The following is a 14,174-nucleotide window of genomic DNA, read 5'->3' as shown; positions in this document are numbered from 1 at the left end:
ACTAACCTGGGAAAACCACGCACTGTGCAAAAACCCCACTTCCCAGTCTGGTGACACTGTGTACTGAAGTGCAGCAAAGCAGTGTCTCTCTCGCTCTCTCTCTCTCTCTCTCTCTCTCTCCCGCTCATTTCTATAGAGGAGCTGCCTAAAGCGCCACCTAGGCTGTCAATAATACTGGAAAATAATACTGTGCGTATATTGATGCCTGGCTGCAGACAGCGAATCGATACTGCCCAATAACGGTGTGAAATCTGTGACGTGCAAACATGTCGGATAAGGACACCAGCTGTTATTTGACTCTTGGGCTGGTTTTGCGATCACGTACGGGAAAGAGGAAGCGCAGATGGATGAAGGAGTGTTATAAGAAGGGAGGAAAGTTGACGCATGAAAATGTGAGAGGATAAGCGAGCCATCTGATTGTCGGAACAGGTTATCGGGCACTTGTTCATTTCATGTACTTTTGCAAATGGTTACAATTATAATTGTGATTATATTTGCGTAATATTTATTTATTTATTTAGATCCAATGTTAAAAACAAGAAGTTATATATTTCTGTTTAAATTGCGCTAAAAAAATTCTTGCTCTTGCAATAAATTCATGACATAAAAGTGTCAATGTGTTGGCTTCTGTAACTGGTCACCATCAGCCTCGCTTTTCAATGAACTTCAGTTTTTTTAGTTATTTCCTATAATTTGTCGGCAAAGAGTTTAATGTCTTTACTGACTCAAGCTCTTTCCGTGTGCATTTCCCTATATTCAGACAACGATTGCTATACTCATTTCATTTAACACGTCATGGCGCTGGCGAATCCTATGTACTTTCAGTAATTCTCAAATGAACGTCCGTTACGCTGATTTCGGAGCCAGTTTCACTTCACAATACAACAAATCGCGCATAATAAACAACAAAGCATACGAGACTGTGCTGACAAAGTTATATAATGTTAGCCAGAGGCTATACAATCCAAACACCATGCTCCATAAAAGTCTAATTTCAGTTGATCCGCTAATATGTTTCACACTATATCGCACAACCTTCAATTTTATCTCCATATGATCAATAATATTGCGCGATATGAAACACTGCACAATTTTATGACAGTCTAGGGGCGACTTCATCCAACTTTTTGTAAGTAATCTTCCTGGATATTAACATTTCTTATTTAGGAGTACAGTATATGCTGATCTCTATGGCAGTGAAGTCCGCATAACATATTCTCTCGAATTCGGCTGCGTTCTCCTAAAAAAGCATAATAATCACTTCACGACCACTATTGCTTATATTCCTCCTGCGCCTTTGCGTGCTATTTTAGCACCTTTCTACAGAAGAAACTGAGTGTCAAGCGCTTTGGTCTTGGCGGCAGATGTCCCATTGTTTGTCTATTTGACCGATTTTCTCTCATTGCAACGGTAACAGCTTTATAACTTTTCTTTCAAATATCTACCGAGCTGTTTTAAACTAATACCACTGCATCTTAATGTAGAACATTGTGGTTGGTAGCATTGGTGGCAACAAGATTGTGCAGCACCTGTGTTGTTAAGAAGAACGATGCAATCTTCCTACGGACAAGTCTGCATATCCGGAGGAACAGGCGCTCCTGCGACTACAGCCGTTATGAAATGCATGAAATGTATTACGAACAACCATCAGCTGTGTTAGGGAATGACGAAAATGGAAATTCGTGCCGGAACGGGAGTTGAAACTGGATTTCTTGCCTTACTCCAGTGATCGTCTTAAGCCGTCTGGCCAGCCATGTACGACTCACTGCAAGACCCAGTCTCCCATACGTCGCCGTTCTTGCGTCACAGCATGTACTCGTCCACACATTATGTCATTCCCGTACAGGGGAGGACATTTTAATTGGAAGTCACTGCCTGCTATGGCGGATAATTACGATAATGCAATGCCTGGATTGTTTAGATGAATGACGCAGTGCTCTTTCGGACATGCATCATTGTATCATTCTTCTTCTTATCAACAGAGGTATCAGATCAAATTCTTGTCTTGTTTTCAACCGCATCAAACTATCTTCTGTACTTCAGGGTCCACCTTGCCGCCATCATCCGATGAGAAAAGCTAAGCCGCTCTCGCATGTATCGTACACTACTGAAAATTAAAATTGCTAAAAAAATGGTTCAAATGGCTCTGAGCACTATGGGACTCAACATCTGAGGTCACCAGTCCCCTAGAACATAGAACTACTTAAACCTAACTAACCTAAGGACATCACACACATCCATGCCCGAGGCAGGATTCGAACCTGCGACCGTAGCGGTCACGCGGTTCCAACCGAAGCGCTTAGAACCGCACGGCCACACCGGCCGGCTAAAATTGCTACACCAAGAAGAAATGCAGATGATAATCGGGTATTCATTGGACAAATATATATATATATATATATATATATATATATATATATATATATATATATATATATATATATATATATATATATATATATATATTAGAACTGACATGTGATTACATTTTGACGCAATCTGGGTGAGAAATCAGTACCCAGAACAACCACCTCTGGCCGTAATAACGGTCTTGATATGCATCGGCATGGGCTTGGATGGCGTGTCCAGGTACAGCTGCCCATGTAGCTTCAACACGATACCACAGTTCACCAAGAGTAGTGACTGGCGTTTTGTGACGAGCCAGTTGCTCGGCCACATTGACCAGACGTTTTCAGTTGGTGAGACATCTGGAGAATGTGCTGGCCAGGACAGCAGTCGAACATTTTCTGTATCCAAAAAGGCCCGTACAGGACCTGCAACATGCGGTCGTCATTATCCTGCTGAAATGTAGGGTTTCGCAGGGATCGAATGAAGGGTAGAGCCACGAGTTGTAACACATCTGAAATGTAACGTCCGCCATTCAAAGTGCCGTCAATGCGAACAAGAGGTGACCGAGACGTGTAACCAATGGACCCCTTACCAACACGCCACGTGATACGCCAGTATGGCGATGACGAATACACGCTTCCAATGTGCGTTCACCGCGATGTCGCCAAACACCGATGCGACCATCATGATGCTGTACACAGAACCTGGATACATCCGAAAAAATGACGTTTTGCCATTCGTGCATCCAGGTTCGTCGTTGAGTACACCATCGCAGGCGCTCCTGTCCTTGATGAAGCAGCGACAAGGGTAACCGTTGCCATGGTCTCCGAGCTGATAGTCCATACTGCTGCAAACGTCGTCGAACTGTTCGTGCAGATGGTTGTCGTCTTGCAAACGTCCCCATCTGTTGACTCAGGGATCGAGACGTGGCTGCACGTTCCGTTACAGCATGCTGATAAGATGCCTGTCAACTCGATTACTAGTGATACGAGGCCGTTTGGATCCAGCACGGCGTTCCGTATTACCCTCCTGAACCCTGCTAGCAGTCGTTGGATCTTGACCAACGCGAGCAGCAATGTCGCGATCTGATAAACCGCAATCGCGATAGGCTACAATCCGACCTTTATCAAAGTCGGAAACGTGACGGTACGCATTTCTCCTCCTTACACGAGGCATCACAACAACGTTTCACCAGGCAACGCCGGTCAACTGCTGTTTGTGTATGAGAAATGGGTTGGAAAATTTCCTCATGTCAGCACGTTGTAGGTGTCGTCACCTGCGCCAACCTTGTGTGAATGCTCTGAAAAGCTAATCATTTGCATATCACAGCATCTTCTTCCTGTCCGTTAAATTTCCCGTCTGTAGCACGTCATCTTCGTGGTGTAGCAATTTTAATGGCCAGTACTGTACTTATTCGCCGATACCAGGCAGCGAATTTCAGTTAAAATGGCCTCCCCTAATAATGGTCGCGACGCAGGAACGACGACATATTGAAGTTTGAATCTTGCCGTGAGACGAGCACGGGTAGTCAAAGCTATTAAAACGACCGCTCGCGTGAAGCGGGAAATCCGACCACATTTTCAGTGTCGTCATTCCCCAATACAGCTCATGGTCGTTCATAACGCAAATGAAAATACATTTCATGTAAGATTTTATTTCTCAGCTCACTCACACTGTTTTAATCATCGACGATATTCTCTCATAGGTATCCAACTGTAGTTAAGTAGTGATATTTCACAGTTCACGTCTTGTTACATCACCGCTCACTTATCATACCTTAAGCTTTGTACGAATTTCATCTGACACGTGCTAGTAACTAGGACCTCATGCCACTGCAACGCAACTGCGCTATCCATAAAGTAACGCCGGCATCAGTTTATCTCTGGAAATAAGACTTTTATGGACTGTTGTGGCGCTTCAAAGTTTTCTACTGCCTTCACAGCAGCCAATGAAGAATGCCCTCTGTCTGTGCTGAGAGAATGGAAGTTGCGCACACCATCTGTTGGCGAGGGACGTGAACCTTCCAAAGGTGTAGCTAGTATTGTGCGAGTGTGTGAACAAATGACTCATGCGGTTTGAAGAACAGTTACAGTTTCTTCCAAGGGTCTGGCGGTTTTAAGGAATCGATAATTCTGTTCTCGAGAAGCAGAAGTTGTAAACACATACAACAAACAATCGACTGGTCTCGAATGCCACAGACTCAGAGGACTCCAGTTTGAAACAGGAGTACTTGTTCTCAAAATTGTATTTAGGATATTGGACAGAAGTTCACGAGAACTCGAAGAACACTTCGGAATCAAAAATTTTTCATTTTTGGTTTGCAGACTGTTTAACATAACACAGTGCCAGCTCATGACAGCATCACCTACCTCCCCTAAGAGTATGCCCCCTGACCTTCTAACAAACGGTATGCGATACCTTGTTACATACTAAATTCTCTCCTGCACCAAGGAAAAGACCGTAGTGCTGAAGCCCAGCAACCTACCCCATACACTACCCCCCTCCCCTGACGCCCACTCTCAGTGAACTTTCTTCCAACCGACCACCGACTTCCCAGTGTAAGTTATACCTCCATCAAAATTCCTGAAATAACCAATCGAACATACGAACTCTTTGAACGATACATATTTGTTTCCTGCAGGTTTTCATATAATGTGTTTTCTGTTTCATTTCTGGTATGTGTATAGCTGACAACATGTCGTTAGCTATGTAAATGGTTTAATAACATTTAATAAACATACATGTTTATTAAATGTTCCTGAGAACGCTATCCAATTTTTCCCCCGTACGATGTACAGCAGTTTTCGTAGTATAGTTCACAAAACCGCTTCATATGCGTATGTCTGTTATTCGTTTTATGTTGTTTGTCAAGTTTTGTGTACTCACTTGCAAATTCAATGACATGACTTGAGTGTTTGCAAAATGAAAGTTGCAACTGAATATTTGTATCTCAATTTACCATCACTATGGATATTTAAGTGACAACATTTCTGTTATGGTAGGTGGTGACTTCAATTTACCCTCGATGTGTTAGCAAAAATACATCATCCGAAATTGAGTTACACACATTCTCTGAAAATAATTCCGAGCAGTTAGTTCATGAGCCCTCTCGAACAGTAAACGGTTGTGGAAACATGCTTGACCTCTTAGCAACAAATAATCCTGAGCTAATAACGAGCATCAAAACGGATTCAGGGATTAGTGGACACAGGACTGTCGTCGCGGAACTGAACACCGTAATTCCCAAATCCTCAAAAAATAAACGAAGGACATATCTATTCAAAAAATCAGGTAAAATTTCGCTTGACGCCTTCCTTCCGAAGAAACAATGTAATAGTATCGACAGCAACTGAGAGATTTACATCAAATAAATTAACAAATGACGGAGCTGGTACCCGTTGATACACAAAACAGGTCAGAACGCTGTTGCAGAAACAATGAAAAAAGCATGCCAAATTTAAACGAACGCAAAATCCCCAAGATTGGCTATCTTTCGTAGAAACTCGAAATTTACTCCGGACGTCAGCAGAGATACCTATAATAGTTGCCACAACGAAACTTTGTCTCGAAACCCGGCAGGAGATCTCAAGAGATTCTGGTCGTATGTAAAATATGCTAGCAGCAAGACACAATCAATGCCTTCTCTGCGTGATAGCAAGTTACTGAACACAGCACTCCGAAATTCCCTCACCAAAGAAGACGAAGTAAATATTCCAGAATTTGAATCAAGAACAGCTACCAACATGTGAAATTTAGAAATAGATATTCTCGGAGTAGTGAATTTGAATCAAGAACAGTTACCAACAAGAGAAACTAAGAAGTAGATATTCTCGGAGTAGTGAAGCTACTTAAATTACTCAATAAAAGCAAGTCTTCCGGTCCAAAGTGTATGCCAATTAGGCTCCTTTCAGATTACGCTGATGCAATAGCTCTATACTTAACAACCACATACAATCTCTCGCTCGATGAAAAAAATGGTTCAAATGGCTCTGAGCACTATGGGACTCAACTTCTGAGGTCATCAGTCGCCTAGAACTTAGAATACTTAAACCTAACTAACCTAAGGACAACACACACATCCATGCCCGAGTCAGGATTCGAACCAGCGATCGTAGCGGTCTCGCGGTTCCAGACTGTAGCGCCTAGAACAGCACGGCCACTCCGGCCGGCTCGCTCTATGAAAGATCCGTACCCAAAACTGGGAGGTTGCACAGGTTACACCAATATTCAAAAAAGGCAATAGATAAATTACAGGCCCACATCATTAACATTGATATGCAGCGGGATTTTGGAACATATATTGTGTTCGAACATTGTGAATTACCTTGGAGAGAATGGTCTATTGACACACAGCCAACAAGGATTTAGAAAACATCGTTCTTGTGAAACTCGCTCATTACTTACACGAAGTATGGATTGCTATCGACAAAGGATTTCGAATTGATTACGTATTTCTAGATTTATAGAAGGCTTTTGACTCCGTACCTCACAAACGGCTTGTAATCAATTTGCGGGTTATGGAATATCGTCTCAGTTATGTGAATGAATTCGTGATTTCCTGTCAGAGAGATGACAGTTCGTAGTTACTGACGGAAAGTCATCGAGTAAAACAGAAGTGATTTCTGGGGTACCCAAAGGTAATGTTACAGGCCCTCTGCTGTTCCTTGTCGGTATAAACGATTTAGGAGATAATCTGAGCAGCCGACTTTAGGTGTTTGCAGATGATGCTGTCGTTTATCGTCTAGTAAAGTCATGAGAAGAACAAAACCAATTACAAAACGATTTAGAAGAGTTATCCGTGTGGTGCGAGAATTGGCAATTGACACTAAATAATGGAAAGTGTGAGATTATCCCCATCAGTGTTAAAAGAAATCCGTTACACTTCGGTTACATGATAAATCAATCAAATCTAAAAGCCGCAAATACAACTAAAGACCTAGGAATTACAATTACGAACAACTTAAATTGGAAAGACCACACACGGAAATTTTGTGATGAGGGCGAACCAAAGACTGCGTTTTATTGGCAAAATACTTCTGTTAAAGAGACTACCTACACTACGCTTGTCCATCGTCTTTTGCAGTACTGCTGCGCGGTCTGAGATCCTTATCAGATAGGATTAACGGAGTACATCGAGAGGGTTCAAAGAAGGGCAGCACCTCTTCTATTATCAAGAAACAGGAGAGTGAGCGTCACGGCCCATGAAAACGTTTGGGGTGTACATTATTAAAACAAAGGCGTTTCTCGTTACGGTCGATCTTCTCACGAAATTTCAGTCACCAGCTTTCTCCTCCAAATGCGAAAATACTTTATTGACGCCGACCGACGCAGGGAGAAACGATCATCATAATAAGATAAGGGAAATTAGTGCACCCACGGAAAGATTGAGGTGTTCGTCTTTTCCGCGCGCTATCGAGTGTTTATTAATAGAGAATTAGTGTGAAGGTTGTTCGATGGGTCCTCTGCCGGGCACTTAAGCGTGATATACAGAGTACCCATGTAGATGTAGATGTAGATATTTTAATCTAAGCGTAAATATGAGTTGACTGATAGTGATTTGAGTTATGAAGTAAGTGAGACACCACCGTAGGTAAGACACTAGACTCCTATTTAGGAAGAGTCCAGTTAAAATCACTTTGAAAGGTATGATTCCTGTGGTTTTATTAAATCACACGTGAGAGTGGCGGAAAGTTTCAGTTAACGACCTATGTGTGATTCACGGATGAGTCCGTGAACCGGAGTTGGTGTGCAGTCTCTGATGACGTCTTTGTATACGACTCATTTACTTTAATCTTGATTTCTTTTCGTATGAACATTTGTTTTAAGAAGACTCTTTTTCATTGGATACTCAAATAAACACTCGCCTGTTACATAAAACTATAAAGACAAAGACTCAATTGTGAGTGTGTTATGACTCCAAATGTGATGTTTGCAGTAGATTCTGTGATTTCGAGCAGTCAAGGTGGCAAGTTGTACAGGACAGGCATCATGTGGGTCGTGGAAAGCCATGATGACGGCATCACAAATTCCCTGTTCTGTTTCTAAATTGTTAAATAAAACTGAACAGCTGTACAGCGTTCTCAGCTAACTTCGCCATTTTTTCTCATTTATCTCTGGTGTGTATGGAGAAATTTCTTTTCGTCTGAGGATGTCCTTTGATCAAAAAGTTGATCACTTATTGTTTAAATTTATTTTAGTTTTTCGTTCTTGAATATCTTCCGTCGTTTTCATTGCCTGCTGTAACACACTGTTTCCTTTGTGTTGCTTTGGCGCTGTCTCCTTTCTTTAGTTTATTACTTCTTCTACCTTACAATCCACGTAGCCTAATCCGTGTGACGATATCAGTGTTCGTGGAACACGTTTAATTGCCCATTCTGACATGTGTTCAACATGTGCCAACGCATGTTCAACAAGTGTTCTTATCTTGGAGTCTGAACATCAGTCACACAATGTTGCACCTCTTTCTGTTCTTTAGTGAAATGTTGCAAGCAATCTACGGGTATGCCCAGCTCTGTTGCATCCAATACAGTCACCAAAACTAATTTGAAGGGAAGGGGCAAATCAAGTGAGTGGACGGCCAACTCCGCGAAATCCCACCAAGTGTTCAGCAGGACTGAGTTTTGACGAGTGTCGAACCCGCTTTGTAAACAGTAACGCAAACACAACAATCCTAACAGTTAGTGACTAAACGGTATACTTTAGACATAGCGTTGACATCTGCAAAGAGGAGGTTTCTGTGTACTTAAAAGAAAGTAAGGGATTGAATAACTCCCCAGGTTCTACCAACCATCTGTGGCCGAGCGGTTCTAGGCGCTTCAGTCCGGAACCGCGCTGCTGCTACGGTCGCAGGTTCGAATCCTGCCTCTGGCATGGATGTGTGTGATTGATGTCCTTAGGTTAGTTAGGTTTAAGTCTAGGGGACTGATGACTTCAGATGTAAAGTCCGATAGTGCTCAGAGCCATTTGAACCATTTGAACCCTCCGTGGCAACGCCACTCTTCAGGATGGAACTTAGTTCCACCACTTCACAATTGAATGAAAGCTGAGGTTGTTTTTCAGGAAATTTCTCCCCTTTTTTCCCAATCGAAGCAAGGTTCACTTTTATATATTTTGTATCATGTATTTACTATCAAGGGTCTCTGTTACCCTATATTCGTAAGATTCATCTATGAGAGCAGTGGAGAATCTAGAGCTAATTAAATAGACAAAATGAGTAAAACCAATAGTAGATAATTCTAATACTATCGGTAGTGACAGTAGTTTTGGAAATTTGCGGTAAGTTCCTATGGGACCAAACTGCTGAGGTCCCTAGGCTTACACACTACTTAATCTAACTTAGCTAAGGACAACACACACACACCCATGCCCGAGGGAGGACTCGCACCTCGGATGGGGGAATCCGCGCGAACCGTGGCAAGGCGCCGCAGACCGCACGGCTACCCCGCGGCTGATAGTTGTTTCCACATGTTCAGAATAGGATAATGTTAATAACTTCAGTACATATGACACACTATTAGTATTGCATGAAACAGGAGAAGTTACGACAGAGGCACTGAAATGACAATCCTGTCTCTACATTACATTTTTAATTACCACTAATTTCCGTCAGTGTTTCAGTTTTCACGTACTGCACGTTTCCGATTTACACTAACTGATCAAAAGTATCCGGACACATATTAGTGGGCATTGACATGGACGGTGTCCACCATTTGACTTTACGACGGCTTGATATCTGTTGTGACGCTGGTTCCGGCTTTGGCGTATTGTTCCATCGTTGCATTTGGTTTATCGGGCGTCATGTAGCTTCAGCAAGATTATCATTAGTCATTCGTTAGACTGTCACTGGTCTGACTTACCATCTTGTGAAGTGATTGCAAGTCTTGGCCGCCTATCTCATCGCTCGCGAAAGTGTTTGTTGCCGGACCTTCTCAGAGGTCGATTCCTGGAGCACTGTCTGGATCAGTTGCTTGTTTTTTAATTAACTTTTGCTATTGTATTTACTGTTTTATAGCAGGTTTCAAAATTTTTTTATATTATTGCCGTTCCTGGCGTGTAAGGTCACCTGTGATTGTGGTCATTTGCCTTAAAATTCTAATTTGGTATTTGTATTTTAGCAGTAAGCTTTAAAACCTCATTTACTGCCATTCCTGGCGTCTGATGCCTTCTGCTGTGTTTGTGGCGACTTACCTTAATATTTCAATACCTGTAAGTCGTAAATTGCAGCGAGTTTTAAACCATTCTTAATTTATTGCCATTCCTGGCGTGTAAGGCCTTCTGCCCAGATCCCAGTCGCTTGCTTTTAAAACATTATCTGTTGTATCTGTATTTGATAGTGATTTGCTAAATTGTAACTCACTGAAAACACTACTGTTTACGCTGTTGTTTATTCCTTCATTAACAACGTGTGGTATTTTTATTTATTGTCTGGAATTGATAGTTTAAAATAAATTGTGTGTGATTGTAAAAGGCAACCAATAGTAACCGTCCACAATCATAACCGATTCCTTCCCTCCCTTGACTACCACCATGTTTCAGAAGTATTACTTATTTTACACGGCTTCCTAGATATCTGCGTCTGTCTGAAATAAATAACAGCTATTGTGCGGTGTGAGTGTTAATAATGTAATTGTTTCCGAAAAATGGCTAGCATGTGACTATGAAAACATTGGAACAGATTGAAGGCAACAAAAATGTCATTTAAATATTTGTTGGTTGCAACATACGATATCCACGAAACATTCGACTGTGATAGCGACTGTCATGAAAGAGAAGACACACTTCTACAGTACACGGCTCATGGACCATGAAGACGAAGGTGAGGTACACAGTATAATGAGAAATTTTATTATGACAGAGAGCGGAAGGTCTGTAACTTCTTTACGGTAAAAAATATACTTAATGTGTTACGGAGAAGTACAGAAAGTAATTTATTCAGAGTGATTATGTCTGTTCCGTTGTTCAAACCGAAGTGCGAGAGCCCAACATAAATAATATCGCTTCCAGAAATCGATCAGACAGTAAAACTAGCAGTATGGCACCATCAATGATTATCTCCACCTAATGAAGATAGTAACTGTAGGCTGGCGTAATGTGATCGAAAAGGCGAACATGTCAAACGCACCGTACATGATCATTTATCTCCGGTTTCAGTCGGCTCGGTCTCTATGACGAAATTTTCCCAAAGAAAATTCCACACTGGCTGTGTAAATGATTTTTATTAAATCTGCGACCGGTTTCGCACCACTTATCGGTGCATCCTGAGGCAATATACGCTATTTATAACAAAGTCACGTTGAACGTTGCCCTGTAGCCACTCCCCACCATTCGCATCCGATATACCGTCATCTGGTTCAACGTTACTATGTTATAAATAGCGTATATTACCTGAGGATGGACCGATAAGTGGTGCGAAACCGGTCGCAGATTTAATAAAAATCATTCATACAGGCAGTGTGGAATTTTCTCTGGAAAAATGTCGAAGTTTGGCTGTGGTTGCCCGTCCTACAGAACAACATCTATGACGAAAGACCATGCAGTACAGTGTCGCCGTAATCAAGAGCACCTGAAGCGCGTCTAGAGTTGATGCCGTCGGTTCACAAACTACAGCGGTGTCTTTAGTCCATTATAAGCACCTGTCCAACAAAGAAAAGATATTTGTATAAGAATTAGTGATGGAGGAGATTCTGGGAACTAAGGGGTAATAAACTGAGGTGAAAAAAGTCACGGGATATCTCCCAGTATAGTTCGGACCTCTTTTTTCCAGGCACAATGCAACAAGTGGGCATGGCATGATCTACACAAGTCGTTGGACGTCCTCTGTAAACATATTGAGCCATGCTTCCTCTATAAATTATGATTGCGAAAGTGTTGCCGGTCCAGGAGTTTGTGCACGAACTGACCTCTCGATTATGTCCCATAAATATTTGAGGGGATTCAAGTCGGACGGTTTGCGTCGCCAAATCATTCGGTCGAATTGTCCAGAATGTTCTTCAAACCAGTCGCGAACAATTGTGGCCCGGTGACATGGCCCATTGTCATCCATAAAAAGTACATCGTTATTTGGGAACATGAAGATTATGAATGGCTGGAAATGGTCTCCAAGTAGCAGAACATAACCATTTCCAGTGAATGATCGGTTCAGTTAGACCGGAGGACCCAGTCCACGTAAACATAGACCACTGCATTATGGAACCACCACCTGCTTATTGACAATTTGGGTCTATGGCTTCAAGGTGTCTGCGCCAAACTCGAATCCTACCATTAGACCCTATCAACTGGAATCGGAACTAATCTGACCACGTCATGATTTCCCAGTCGTATAAGGTCCAATCGATATGGTTACGAGCCCAGGAGAGGTGCTGCAGGCGATGTCGTGTTGTTAGCAAAGGTACTCGCTTCGGTCTATTTATGCCATAGCCAATGAAAGCCAAATTCCGCCTCACTCTCCTGACGAATACGTTCGTGGTATGAGGTGCATTCAAGTTCTAAGGCCTCCGATTTTTTTTCTCTGGACTGGAAAGAGATAGAAACATGCGCATTGTTTTAAAATGAGGCCGCGTTCATTGTCAATACGTCCCAGAGATGGCAGCACCGTACGGCAGATGGAATTTTACCGCCAGCGGCGAGAATGAGAACTGTTTTAAATACTTAAAATGGCGACGTTTTCCTTACTTGAACAGCGTGCAATCATTCCTCTTCTGAATTTGCGTGGTGTAAAACCAATTGAAATTCATCGACAGTTGAAGGAGACATGTGGTGATGGAGTTATGGATGTGTCGAAAGTGCGTTCGTGGGTGCGACAGTTTAATGAAGGCAGAACATCGTGTGACAACAAACCGAAACAACCTCGGGCTCGCACATGCCGGTCTGACGACATGACCGAGAAAGTGGAGAGAATTGTTTTGGGGGATCGCCGAATGACTGTTGAACAGATCGCCTCCAGAGTTGGCGTTTCTGTGGGTTCTGTGCACACAATCCTGCATGACGACCTAAAAATGCGAAAAGTGTCATCCAGGTGGGTGTCACGAACGCTGACGGACGACCACATGGCTGCCCGTGTGGCATGTTGCCAAGCAATGTTGACGCACAACGACAGCATGAATGGGACTTTCTTTTCGTCGGTTGTGACAATGGATGAGACGTGGATGCCATTTTTCAATCCAGAAACAAAGCGCCAGTCAGCTCAATGGAAGCACACCGCCACAAACAAAATTTCGGGTAACCGCCAGTGCTGAAAAAATGATGGTGTCCATGTTCTGGGACAGCGAGGGCGTAATCCTTACCCATTGCGTTCCAAAGGGTATTACGGTAATAGGTGCATCCTACGAAAATGTTTTGAAGAACAAATTTCTTCCTGCACTGCAACAAAAACGTGTGAGAAGGGCTGCGCGTGTGCTGTTTCACCAAGACAATGCACCCGCACATCGAGCTAACGTTACGCAACAGTTTCTTCGTGATAACAACTTTGAAGTGATTTCTCATGCTCCCTAGTCACCTGACCTGGCTCCTAGTGACTTTTGGCTTTTTCCAACAATGAAAGACACTCTCTGTGGCCGCACATTTACCAGCCGTGCTGCTATTGCCTCAGCGATTTTCCAGTGGTCAAAACAGACTTCTAAAGAAGCCTTCACCGCTGCCATATAATCATGGCGTCAGCGATGTGAAAAATGTGTACGTCTGCAGGGCGATTACGTCGAGAAGTAACGCCAGTTTCATCGATTTCGGGTGAGTAGTTAATTAGAAAAAAAATCGGAGGCCTTAGAACTTGAATGCACCTCGTACGTTCCACCTTGATTTCTGCGGTTATTTCACGCAGTGTTGCTTGT

This window comes from Schistocerca serialis, chromosome 1, assembly GCF_023864345.2.
Source record: "Schistocerca serialis cubense isolate TAMUIC-IGC-003099 chromosome 1, iqSchSeri2.2, whole genome shotgun sequence".
In the NCBI taxonomy this organism is placed as follows: domain Eukaryota; kingdom Metazoa; phylum Arthropoda; class Insecta; order Orthoptera; family Acrididae; genus Schistocerca; species Schistocerca serialis.
This window is presented reverse-complemented; position numbering follows the sequence as displayed.